Source organism: Gopherus evgoodei, chromosome 3 (assembly GCF_007399415.2).
Source record: "Gopherus evgoodei ecotype Sinaloan lineage chromosome 3, rGopEvg1_v1.p, whole genome shotgun sequence".
Lineage (NCBI taxonomy): Eukaryota > Metazoa > Chordata > Testudines > Testudinidae > Gopherus > Gopherus evgoodei.
Genome location: NC_044324.1, coordinates 11,984,484 through 11,995,713, shown reverse-complemented (window position 1 = coordinate 11,995,713; position 11,230 = coordinate 11,984,484). Strand labels below are relative to the sequence as shown.

The 11,230-nt window shown below is 48.3% G+C and overlaps 1 long non-coding RNA gene across 1 annotated transcript; it reads right to left on the bottom strand.

Annotated features, from left to right (window-relative positions):
* Window positions 1-3,887: 3,887 nt before the first annotated feature.
* Window positions 3,888-9,386, bottom strand: LOC115648015. Its single transcript, XR_003999430.1, has 3 exons — window positions 8,313-9,386; window positions 7,825-7,928; window positions 3,888-4,005 (listed from the first exon to the last, which is right to left on the bottom strand). It is a non-coding gene; the product is annotated as an uncharacterized LOC115648015 (long non-coding RNA).
* Window positions 9,387-11,230: the final 1,844 nt, after the last annotated feature.

Here is an 11,230-nt window from a genome sequence, read left to right as displayed (position 1 = left end):
TGGACCCTCTCCAATTTCTCCACATCTTTCTTGAAATGCGGTGCCCAGAACTGGACACAGTACTCCAGTTGAGGCCTAACCAGCGCAGAGTAAAGCGGAAGAATGACTTCTCGTGTCTTGTTTACAACACACCTGTTAATGCATCCCAGAATCACGTTTGCTTTTTTTGCAACAGTATCACACCATTGACTCATATTAAGCTTGTGGTCTACTATGACCCCTAGATCTCTTTCTGCCATACTCCTTCCTAGACAGTCTCTTCCCATTCTGTATGTGTGAAACTGATTGTTCCTTCCTAAGTGGAGCACTTTGCATTTATCTTTATTGAACTTCATCCTGTTTACCTCAGACCATTTCTCCAATTTGTCCAGATCATTTTGAATTTTGACCCTGTCCTCCAAAGCAGTTGCAATCCCTCCCAGTTTGGTATCGTCCGCAAACTTAATAAGCGTACTTTCTATGCCAACATCTAAATCGTTGATGAAGATATTGAACAGAACCGGTCCCAAAACAGACCCCTGCGGAACCCCACTTGTTATACCTTTTCAGCAGGATTGGGAGCCATTAACAACTACTCTCTGAGTACGGTTACCCAGCCAGTTATGCACCCACCTTATAGTAGCCCCATCTAAACTGTACTTTCCTAGCTTATCTATAAGAATATCATGCGAGACCCTATCAAATGCCTTACTAAAGTCTAGGTATATCACATCCACCGCTTCTCCCTTATCCACAAGGCTCGTTATCCTATCAAAGAACGCTATCAGATTAGTTTGACACGATTTGTTCTTTACAAATCCATGCTGGCTATTCCCTATCACCTTACCACCTTCCAAGTGTTTGCAGATGATTTCTTTGATTACCTGCTCCATTATCTTCCCTGGCACAGAAGTTAAACTAACTGGTCTGTAGTTTCCTGGGTTGTTTTTATTTCCCTTTTTATAGATGGGCACTATATTTGCCCCCTTCCAGTCTTCTGGAATCTCCCCCGTCTCCCATGATTTCCCAAAGATAATAGCTAGAGGCTCAGATACCTCCTCTATTAACTCCTTGAGTATTCTAGGATGCATTTCATCAGGCCCTGGTGACTTGCAGGCATCTAACTTTTCTAAGTGATTTTTTACTTGCTCTTTTCTTATTTTCTCTTCTAAACCTACCCTCTTCCCGTAAGCATTCACTATACTAGACATTCCTTCAGACTTCTCAGTGAAGACCGAAACAAAGAAGTCATTAAGCATCTCTGCCATTTCCAAGTCTCCCGTTACCGTTTCCCCCTCCTCATTGAGCAGTGGGCCTACCCTGTCCTTGGTCTTCCTTTTGCTTCTAATGTATTGATAAAAAGTCTTCTTGTTTCCCTTTATTCCCATAGCTAGTTTGAGTTCATTTTGTGCCTTTGCTTTTCTAATCTTGCCTCTGCATTCCTGTGTTATTTGCCTATATTCATCCTTTGTAATCTGACCTAGTTTCCATTTTTTATATGACGCCTTTTTATTTTGTATGTCACGCAAGATCTCAAGGGTAAGCCAAGGTGGTCTTTTGCCACATTTTCTATCTTTCCTAACCATCGGAATAACTTGCTTTTGGGCCCTTAATAGCGTCCCTTTGAAAAACTGCCAACTTTCCTCAGTTGTTTTTCCCCTCAGTCTTAATTCCCATGGGACCTTGCCTATCAGCTCTCTGAGCTTACCAAAATCCGCCTTCCTGAAATCCATTGTCTCTATTCTGCTGTACTCCCTTCTACCCTTCCTTAGAATTGCAAATTCTATGATTTCATGATCACTTTCACCCAAGCTTCCTTCTACTTTCAAATTCTCAACAAGTTCCTCCCTATTTGTTAAAATCAAGTCTAGAACAGCTTCCCCCCTAGTAGCTTTTTCAACTTTCTGAAATAAAAAGTTGTCTGCAATGCAGTCCAGGAACTTATTGGATAGTCTGTGCCCCGCGGTGTTATTTTCCCAACATATATCTGGATAGTTGAAGTCCCCCATCACCACCAAATCTTGGGCTTTGAGAACTTGTGGTGATCTCTGAGAACTTGTGGTGGATGGGAGAGACTGCAGAGGTTTGGAAAAGGACCAATATAGTACCTATCTATAGAAAGGGAAACACAGACAACCCGGGGAATTACAGACCAGTCAGCTTAACTTCTGTACCGGAAAGATAATTAAGCAACCAGTTTCCAAGCACCTAGAAGCTAATAAGGTGATAAGTAACAGTCAGCATGGATTTGTCAAGAACAAATCATGTCAAACCAACCTGACAGCTTTCCTTGAGAGGGTAACAAGCCTCGTGGATATGGGGAGGCAGTAGATGTCATATAGCTCAACTGTAGTAAGGATTTTGCTACTGTGTCACATGACCTTCTCATGAGCAAACTAGAGCAATACAGCCTGGCAGGAAAACTGTTCCCATAGAGTAGTTATCATGTTTCACAATCGAGCTGGAATGGCATATAGAGTGGGACCCCGCAGGGATCTGTCCTGGTCCAGTTCTAGTCAATAGCTTCATACATGATTTGGGTAATGGCATAGCGAGTACACTGATAAAGTGTGCCGATGATACCAAACTGGGAGGGGCAAGCACTTGTGGGGACATGATTAGAATTCAAAATGATCTTGACAAACTGGAGAAATGGTCTGAAATAAACAGGAGGAAATTCAATAGGGACAAATGCAAAGTATTCCACTTGGGAAGGAACGATTAGTTGCACACATACAAAATGGGCAATGACTGCCTAGGAAGGAGTACTGCGGAAAGAGATCTGGGGGTCATAGTGGATCACAAGCTAAATATGAATCAACAATGTAATATTGTTGCAAAAAAAAAAAGCAAACATTCTGGGGTGTATTAGCAGGAATGTTGTAAGCAAGACAGGAGACGCCATTCTTCCGCTCTACTCAGCACTGACGAAACCTCAGCTGGAGTATTGTGTCCACTTCTGGGCACCGCACTTTGGGAAAAATAGGGTAAATTGGAGAAAGTCCAGTGGAGAGCAACAAAAATGATGAAATGTCTAGAAAACGTGACCTATGAAGGAAGGTTGAAAAAAGTGGATTTGTTTTGTCTGGAGAAGAGAAGATGAGGGGGAACATGATAACAGTCTGGAAGTAAGTAAAAGGTTGCTATAAAGAGGAGGGTGATAAATTGTTCTCCTTAATCACTGAGGACAGGGCAAGTGGTAATGGGATTAAATTGCAGCAAGGGAGGTTTAGGTTGGAAATTAGGAAAAACTTCCTGTGATGATGCTGCCCATGAGAGCCAGCTGAGGTCACTCAATCAGGGTGAGCTGCAAACAAAACAGGGCAGACAAACCCCAGAAACTGGTGGATATTCCAATACTTGGATTTACCAACCAGCACAGAACAGCTTCTGTAGCACCTCACTGGTTACTCAGAAGTCCAAACAACGCAGTTCCCTTAAAGTGCCCAGCCTCAGGCCTCTGTCCAGACACACCTGTCAGATATAATAATGATTCCTGAAAATCTTATCTCATCATATAAAAGAAAAGGTTCTTCCAACCCCAAAGGACCAAGCCTCAGACCCAGGTCAAATGATAACTTAGATCTTACCCAAAATACACTCTTAGAGCCAATTCTTATTAACTAAGCTCAAATTTATTTAAAAAGAAAAGAGAGAGAGTGTTGGTTAAAAGATCAATATACAGACTTGAATTCAATTCTTGAGGTTCAGGTACATAGCAGAGATGAGCTTGAAGTTGCCAAAAGTCCTTTTAGAAATAGTCCAGAGGTTATAGTCCAATGTCTATATTCAAGGTGGCTCCAGTCAATGATTGGGAATCTCAATCCTTGTGGCTTAAAGTTTCCCCCTCTTGAAACCCAAAGCAGATCTGAGATGAAGCAGGATCGTTTCCCAGGGTTTTTATACATTTCCAGCAGCCTTTTGGCCTGAGAAAACAATAGGTTTAACTCTCCTTCTTCCAAACATCCTGGCAAATAGCACAGGGTAGTTTATCCATTGAACAGTTCAGATACAGGTGACCACAACCTTCAAAGAGACACAGACAATAATACTATTTCACTCCAGTGTCTTCCTAAATGTTAATATTCCTTTTTTGATCTTTGAATCAAAGCTATAGCCATAGACAAGACTTGTTTGCTTACATCACAAGACCTGAGCAAACATCTACCCTTCTACCTCTAACACTGCAGGCTGCATTTCAAAGCTCAATTCATTTACGGATCTTCCTAGCCAGTCTCTAAAGTTCGGCCCTGGGTCTGGTCAGTCTGTGAGGTAATTAACTGTCTGGCTCTGTCACCTTCCAATGAAATATTATATAACCCTCATAAGGTCACACTTCCGAACTGTCAGTGTGGCTAAGCACTGGAATAAATTACCTAGGGAGCAGGGCTGGCATGTGCTTGGGGTGGCACTTTCCAAGGGGCAACACTCCGGATCCTCTTTTTTTTTGGCTTGGGGCGCAAAATGCAGGGAGCTGGCCCTGAGCGGAGGTGAGCTGCGGCAGTGGGGGGCACAGGGAGGGTTGCAAGAAGTATCCCTGGGGGGGGCAGAGGAACCGCTCCCCCCCAGCTCACCTCTGCCTCCTCCCCTGAGCATGCTGCCTCTCCGCTTCTCCCCCCTACCTCCCAGGCAAGCCTGGCAGGGAGGGGTAGGAGGTAAATGGAGCACACCCGGGGGAGGAGGTGGGGCTGGGGATTTGGGGAAGGGGTTGGAATGGGGCGGGGAAGGGGTGGAGTTGGGGTGGGGCTGGGGAAGCGTGGGGAAATATTTTTGCTTGGGGTGGCAAAAAACTTGGAGCTGGCCCTGCTAGGGAAGTTGTGAAATAGACATCTCTGGAGGCTAGAAAAACACCTGTCAGGGTTGATCTAGCTAATGCTTCGTCCTGCCTTAGTGCCGTGGGTGGGACTCGAGGACCTGTCGAGGTCCCTTCCAGTCCTCCACTTCTCTGATTCCATGACATCTCGGCATGGCTGGGCGTCCTCCTGGGTCCCTTTGGCAGCAGGGTCAGTTGCTGCTGCAGTGAAGGCTGCTCAGTAGCGTAAGATCACCGCTACCCTTTGTCACGGGGGTGGGCAGGCTGATAGGGAGTGGTTGCTCAGACCTGGTCTCTGGAGGAAATGTGTCACGCCACATTGTGGACATCAGCGTGGGACGTCTCTCTCCGGCTCAGCCTCTCCCCGGTTGCCGTCGCTCCTCTCTGGGTTTGGACTGGGCTTTGCATGCAGCTCCATGGTTCCACTGTCAGGCGAGAGCCTGCCTAGGCTATGCTCGCTAGCGCTTGCTCTGCCTGGGAGTCACTAGCAGTCCAGCTTGTTGCTGGTACAGACCTGTCCTTCCTCCCCCTTATTTGTTGTGCTTTAGGCAGGGCTGACGCCTTCTGACAGCTGAATTTTTATCTGGGTTGGGGTCCCCCTGTATTTCCCATTACTCCCCTTTGAAAGCCCCCCCTGCTCACAAGCCCTGCACCATGGCCTCTCTCTCGCTGAGCCGGGGCTTACCGCAGGGCCCTCCAGATGCCAGATTTTCCTCTTCCCTCCTCTGGGGCCTGAGTGTGCTGCAGCTGCCGGGCTTCCTGCCTTTGGCGACCCAGCGAGTGAGGCACCAGGACTCACCCCCGCAGGGCAGGAGGAAGGGGCATGAGCCAGCTGCATTTTGGCCATCAACAGGTGCCAATGAGCTTAAAGTTTAGGGACCAAGTTCCCAGGCTGCGCACAAGGGCCCTGCCTGCTTGCATGGAAGCACCAGGCTCCTGTGAGCCACAGACGCTTGGCCAGACGGTGCTGTCTGCTGCGCAGACATGACGTGAGCCTGACGGGTCTTCCTCTTTGCTCACAGAGAACAAGTGAAACTTTGGAGCCAAAGCCAAGCGAATGAAGCGGCCCAAGGCCTGTGCATGTGAGTACGTCTGCTTGGGCTGCCTGGGCTTGGACTGCAGGGTCAGACCCAGCACTTCCTTCCAGCCCCTTGGTAGTTCTGGCCTGTTGGAGGGGGAACCTTCCCCACTGTGACCCCATACAGCACCGTGCATTTCCCTCCCGCCCTGGGAGTCGGCAGGCAGCCTGGACCAAGCGCTCCAAGAGCAGCCACGCGCCTGCCTTTGTCTCCCTGGCTTGGGGTGGGAGCAGCCCGTCCATCCTACAGAGCAGAGCTGGGCTTGGAAAGGGAGGGGTGGGATGCTAAGGTTCATTTACCTGCCCTGGGCAGCAGGTGGCTGCCCCCTGTACTCCGCGCTGTGCTCCCTCGCTGGCTACTGCTGCTACATGGCAGCCCCCACCCCCCTGGCAGGCAACTGCGAGTCAGCTCTAGGGGGAGGGGGGGGGTTATCCTGGCTGGTCCTCCTGAGCAGCAGCCTGGGGGGCTTGAGTGAGTGTCATGCCAGGGCCCCTCCCCTCCTGGAGGTCGCTGTTGCCGGTGGGAAGAGGGCTGGGGGGAGTCTTCCTCTCTGACCCCCTGCCCCAGCCTCAGGGGAGCCTGCCTGCTGCACCCCAAACTCCTCATCCCCAGCCCAGCCCCACACCGCCTCCCATACCCCAACCCTCTGTCCCAGCCCAGAGCCTGCACCCAGCACCCACACTCCAATTCCAGTCCAGACCCCCCACCCCTCCCGTACCCCAATCCCAGTCCAGAGCCCATGCCCCTCCCGCACCCAAACTCCCTCCCAAAGCCTTAGGCAGGGGTGTGTGGGGGGAGGTGGGACTTGGACCCATTCTGGGCACCACCAAAAATTATACAAACCAATCGCCCCTGGTTGCACCTAGGAACCCAGAGCTGCCCTGCACCCAGCTAACTGAGGGTCCGTGGGTCCTGCAGCTAGGTGTAAGGCCCAGCTCAGGCAGACGTCCACGTGGTCGCTCTGATGAAGCTAGCACACTAAAAACAGCAGTGTGGCCACCTGGGTGCCACCCAAGTACAGCCCCACCCGGGAGCCTAGGCATATGCTCCGACAGCTCGCTCACGGCCACACTCTAGCCCAAAGCTAGTGCCTGTATTTCTACCAGCCTGGGAATCAAAACTCCAGCTGCTCTGGAGACGGCCATCTCCCGTAACAGCTAGGCAGGGGTGTGAAGCATAGATTGCCAGGGGCCCCTTTCCTCTGAGAATCTCCAAGCATCGTACATCTTGCAGCCTCATCAACCAAATGGTAAGAGCATGAATACTCAAAAAGCTCATTCTGCTCCCCTTCCAGCCCCCAATATTTAGCCCATTAGCAAAGCCCCATCATGACCTGGGCCATGCTACACCCCCCTAGAGTCTGTATGCCCATCTGCACAATGGATATCATACAACCTCCCTTGCAGGGGGCACTGAGAGAGGTGATTCCTATGTGCAAGGTGCTCTGAGATCCGTGGTTCAAAGGCAGCAGAATATATCGGTGAAATACCATCGTTGGCTGGGTGGATTGGGGCCTGCTCTCCACATTGCCAAGTGAATACGCCCTGCCACATTAAAGAACCCAATTCTCAGCACTATGGGGATGGTTCATTACATAAAGGCAAGGCCTGTTTTGAGGCCCTAAACTACTCAGTCATGGGCCAAAGGTCACTCCAGTTTGCCAGCAGTCAGCGTGAGTACTTGAGCAAGTACTGATGGCTGATTACAGGCAGGAAAGTGATTCCTGGCTGCTGCTCCCATCTGTTTCCTTTAGGTGCTGTCTACACTAGGAAATACTGGACCCTTAGTTCTCCATGTTTGCATTGTCCCTGACTGTAGCTGTAAGTGCAGATCTGGGAGCAGCTCAGAGAACAGGGGACCAAATAACCCACATTCTCTCAGGATCAGAGTTCTGTGGCACCTTATAGACTAACGGACGCATTGGAGCATGAGCTTTCGTGGGTGAATACCCACCTCGTTGGATGCATCATTGTTCTCTCAGTGTCTCCAAGTCAAACCTGGCTAGTTCAGCCCTGCAGAGCAAACCAGCACTCACCGCCCCGATCCGTATACTGATTCTGTGGAGACATGAGCAGTTCGAGGATTTTTAAGGGGACAAGAAAGGGTTTGGAGAAGCTAGTCCAGGGTCTATCTCTATGCAATGACAGCCAGTCAGCCCCTGAAGCATGCCTGGTAAAAGTACCACCCTGAGAAGGCTTCCATTGATGTATACATTGGAAAAACGTATACCAAAGCTATTGAGAGCATTAACATTAATAGGAAGTTTTTGTGCATCTGTCTCGTTACTTACAGAAGCAAATGCTTTTTGGAAGAGTAGTTCACTGTGTGTGTAGAAGTCTCTTTTAGCGTAATTAAAAAACTTTGACACATTCTATTGCTACAGAGGATCCCGTTCCGCAGTAATTTTTAAAGCCCTTTTTCTCACTTCATAACCCACTTACCCGACCTCCATGTTGAAAGTGGAGCTTGTACGTGTAAGCGGCCTGCCCTGCAGCACGTTGCTGATTATGTAGTTTGATAAACATCAGCTGCCTTATTAATAAAAGAGCTTTAATCTTTTTAAAACAGCTTCTAATTATCTCTCTTCTAAATATTTTTCTACTTGGCAGGTTTTTGAAGACAAAAGCAGCTTTCAACTGACAGATTCTTCCATGTTTCTCTTTTTTTCTGCATCATAAAAGCATTTACAGCTTCTGCTGCTGCAGGGGTGGGGAGATGAAATCTGTAGCTTCATTTTTTACCATGTTTTAGTTCCTTTAAAAAAAATCAATTCCAAATTGAAGCTGCAAAGATGTTTTACATTTTAAATATAGGCAACCTGCTGCAGCGAGGACACGGTGAAGAATGGCAGCCGTCAGCAAAAAGCAGAAATAAAACTTCAGCAAAGCAGCAAATTCGTGTCAATATTTGAATGTAAATCCTAAAAAGAGGATGCTCCTAAAATATGAAAGTAGAGTAGCAGTTTGTGGGTGCTGGGGGAAGAGAATGGCTGTAGTGTAAATCCGAGGCTATAAATACCAGCTTCTGCCTGTTAAATGCCCAGGTGAAGAATGACGTTAAAAGTTAAGTTTCAAGAGGACACAGAGAATAAATACACGTGCTCCGTAGGCCAGTACAGCAGCTCGAGGTGCTCACGGAGCAGAGGTCAGCCGCAGCCTGGGCCAGTGGAGAACAGGGCACTAGACACCAGACCTAGTTTCTGATCCTGGTTCTGTGACCGAGCTGCTGTGCAATTCTGTCTTGTCTATTTAGTTCCTAGGCCCTTTGGGAGCAGGACCACACACTGCCTGTTTGTAGAGTGACTGGCACAGTGGGGGCCCACTAAGTACTGTAACACGTCTAATCGACAACTGTTTAGCAAGGGTAGTCGCTGTGACAGCAGATAGGCAAAAGTACTCGGGCTGTTCAGGTACAGCACTGAGCAGTGGACAAGTAACATGCACCTGCCTTGACGGGGAGGGATAGCTCAGTGGTTTGAGCACTGGCCTGCTAACCCCAGGGTTGTGAGTTCAATCCTTGAGGGGGCCACTTAAGGATCTGGGGCAAAAATCTGTCTGGGGATTGGTCCTGCTTTGAGCAGGGGTTGGACTAGATCGAGGGCAGGCAACCTATGGCACGGGTGCCAAAGGCAGCACACAAGCTGCTTTTCAGTGGCACTCACACTGCCTGGGTCCTCCCCACCAGGGGGGCTCTGCATTTTCATTTAATTTTAAATGAAGCTTCTTAAACATTTTGAAACCTTATTTACTTTACAATAGTTATTTACTAAACAACAGTTTAGTTCTATATTATAGACGTATAGAAAGAGACCTTCTAAAAACATTAAAATGCATGACAGGCACACGAGACCTTAAATTAAAGTGAATAAATGAAGACTTGGCACACCACTTCTGAAAGGTTGCCGACCCCTAGACTAGATGACCTCCTAAGGTCCCTTCCAACCCTGGTATTCTGTGACGGACAGAGAAAGCGTAGCAGTGACTTGCCAAAAGTCACCCAGCAATTCAGTGGCAGAGCTGGGAAAACAACCCGATCTCCCAAGCCCTGTGTTCTGCATAATGCTGCCTCTCCAGCGCAGCAATTGCCAGCTCTATGGCAAAAGCTGGAGCACACTTCCCTGGTCTTTGATGAAGCTGTGCAGCTTACAGCCAGGGTTAATGTGACTAATGACAAGTAGTAGGTTTTAACACCAGCTTTTTAGCAGGGAGAGGAGAAATCCCTTGCCTAAAAACACAAATGGAGACCTAGCCTCCCAGTGTTTACTGCTTGCCAAGGTTCCTATTTTAATCACAGTTGGTTCCTGGGACTGACCCTCCCCTTTGGGTTAGTGATGTCACTGGTGAACTGCTTCTGGAGCCCCCTAATTCATGCATCTAGAAGGACCTCAAGGCACGAGCGGTTCTGAAGCACATCCCCATATCTCCTAACCAGAGAGTCAGTGTAAGTTCAAAGGCCAGGTGATGTTTTCATTACGCTCGGGGCCTACACTCCCTCTCACTAGAGAAAGCAGCTAACGTGGGGTTTATGCTAGAGCTGAAATCACATGTTCTGGAAGCGGCAGTTCTGCTTGTTTAATCCTGTGTCTAAATCCAGGAGCTGAATACAAGGCCCAATTGTCAACCAAGCTCCACTCCCACTGGAGTTAACAGGAGTTGTGGCTGCTCCTCTCCTCTGAGACCTTGCGTAGCCTGTCTAACTTGGGCAGGCGAGCTAGGGACTTGCGCTGCATCTGTCACCCTCCCATCACAAGGGAAGAGACAGTTTGGTTAATAACTTACCAGCAATTAGCATAACACAGCAGGTTACCGGCCCAGCCCTTCCATTTCCTGGGTGACAGAACATGACCATATTAGAAGTAAATTTAATCATACAATGTAACGGAGACCCAGGCTACATTTCGGACAAGCAGTCGTAGGGAACTGGCCTTGGCTCCCCAGCACATTAACATTGCTCCTCTATACCCAATCTTGGTCACCCTCTTATGCAGCCTTCCCAGTGCTTGGGGGGAGGGGGAGTAACTAAGGCGCTTTTGTGACTAGTATTTTAATAACCACTGGTGAACTCTGCCCGTAACCTCAGTTTTAGCCTCTGGTAATCCCATGCATTATGTGTTCAAAAGATGACCTGCAGCACACGCTTCTTTTATACAAAGAAACTAGGGAAAATGTCATTGTTTAGTCAAAACTGTTTTAGAAAAGTCTGTTTCCTCACAGGTACAAATGGCACAAGCTCTGTTCTGTTAAATAACCTGAGAATTTTAAACAGAAAACAGAAAAACACAAGGCCAAAGTTACAGGCCGATGTGACGTATCCCATGTAGCTGTAGCCCGGTCAGTCCCAGGATATTAGAGAGACAAGG